The sequence below is a fragment of the Conger conger genome, chromosome 4, assembly GCF_963514075.1.
Source record: "Conger conger chromosome 4, fConCon1.1, whole genome shotgun sequence".
Lineage (NCBI taxonomy): Eukaryota > Metazoa > Chordata > Actinopteri > Anguilliformes > Congridae > Conger > Conger conger.
The window spans coordinates 43,939,912-43,941,586 of record NC_083763.1 but is presented as its reverse complement, the minus strand read 5'-3'; the positions used below and the strand labels follow the sequence as shown (position 1 = coordinate 43,941,586).

The 1,675-nt window shown below is 38.7% G+C and overlaps 1 non-coding gene across 1 annotated transcript; it reads right to left on the bottom strand.

Annotated features, from left to right (window-relative positions):
• Positions 1-345: 345 nt before the first annotated feature.
• On the bottom strand, positions 346-546 carry LOC133127797 (small nucleolar RNA SNORA73 family). The gene has a single exon (XR_009708659.1). It is a non-coding gene; the product is annotated as a small nucleolar RNA SNORA73 family (small nucleolar RNA).
• Between the last annotated feature and the right edge of the window lie 1,129 nt (positions 547-1,675).

The window sequence follows — 1,675 nt, the reverse complement described above, 5'->3', positions numbered from 1 at the left end:
CAGCACATCTTACAATCATATACATGTCGCTTTAATTTGTAGGAGGGGTGTCCCACCTTGTGGGAACAACATATGGTAGCCACATTCCAGTAGCTGTCCACAATCAATTGAAACTACTCAGATTGACATTGCAAGATGCTAATTCTACTGCCCCTAGTTACCTTCAGAAAGTCATTAAACCACTCACTCTGACCAAATCTCTCACTTCAGCAACCAGCTTGCACATTGGTACCCAAAACACTAGTATGGCTCAGTCAAGACACATACAGTACATACTATACCATTGATAGTAAGGTTATGAGAGCACAGCCGTTAATATATGATAATACTAAGATACAGTAATTGTAAAGTAGATTTTATTGTTCTCTCTCTCTCTGGGAAGATGTAGGAATATACAGGACGCTGTCCACACCAGACCGAGAGTTGGGGACAGGCTTGTTCTCCAACATCGTGGAACGGGACTGTACGTCACGGCACTGAAGTGCTGCGTTCCCATTCGTCACACAGACAGAGCCATGCGAAAGCAACCTCACAGGACTCTAAAGGTATATTTGGGAAATGTGATGCTTGAAGAACAAAAATTTACCTACACTGTCATTTTATTTCTGAGATGTACAGTATAGCTAGCATTATGTAATACTGTGTTGTGAATATTGAGATACAGTATAATCAGTCATCACTCACCCATCAGTCAGCATCTTCAGAAAACTATTCAGAATAAGCTGTTATTTTTACAACTTGATCATGCAAATTGCTCTTTATTTTCTCTAAGCATTTATCCTAACTCAGATTAACACTCCTGGAATCACAGGATTCAGTTAACGTTTTCAATAAATTGGGGCATATAAAATTCAGGATAAGTATGAATCATGCTCATAAGATCTGGAGATATACTTCAAGAAAACGAAGATAATTCAAGTTCAATAGGTTGAATTTTACAAAAGACAATCAGTTGAATGGGACCAGTGACAGGAGACCAGTGACAGGACACAATGCAGTTGGTCGGCACTGTGAAGATGAGCCCTAGTGTAATTGAAACAAATATTCTTTAATGCAATTTCACAAGTGTTTTGAATAATTGCATTAGTACAGGCACATATTCTGAGTAAAGGCTTGATCCCATATATCCAAAAGGATATTATGGTAATATTATTTCGGCCGGTTGTTGAATATAATGCTTGGTGTATAGTGTTCATGAAGAGAAGCAACACAATGTTAGTTATTGTGCTGTAATACTGGTTTGGAATCCCATGGCAAAATAGATTGGCAAAAGTATGTCAATTATTTGAAAAATAAATGTTTAAAGTGACTGTAAAGCAGCTGGATTATCACAGAGGGATGTATCCACTACACATTCACCAAATAGTCAGCCATAAAATCTGTCTTGAAAACAATGTCAGGATTGTATTGGTGTGGTCTGGACGTCTCGCCACCACACCTCCCTCCTCAACACGTAAATGGCATTGTGGGAAGAGTTACACTGAGACAAGGATAAAGTTGGTAAAGGGATTAAAGGGGATTCAATTCAAACTCCACACAGAATAGCCCGTTTTTCAAACCCAGGACATTGTTGTTGTGAGGCAATGGTGTTATCCACATACTGTAGCTTGTGCTGCAAATCTCTCTATAAAAATCTCCATATTCAAAGCTCAAGAAGCCATTTATTGGCCATTAC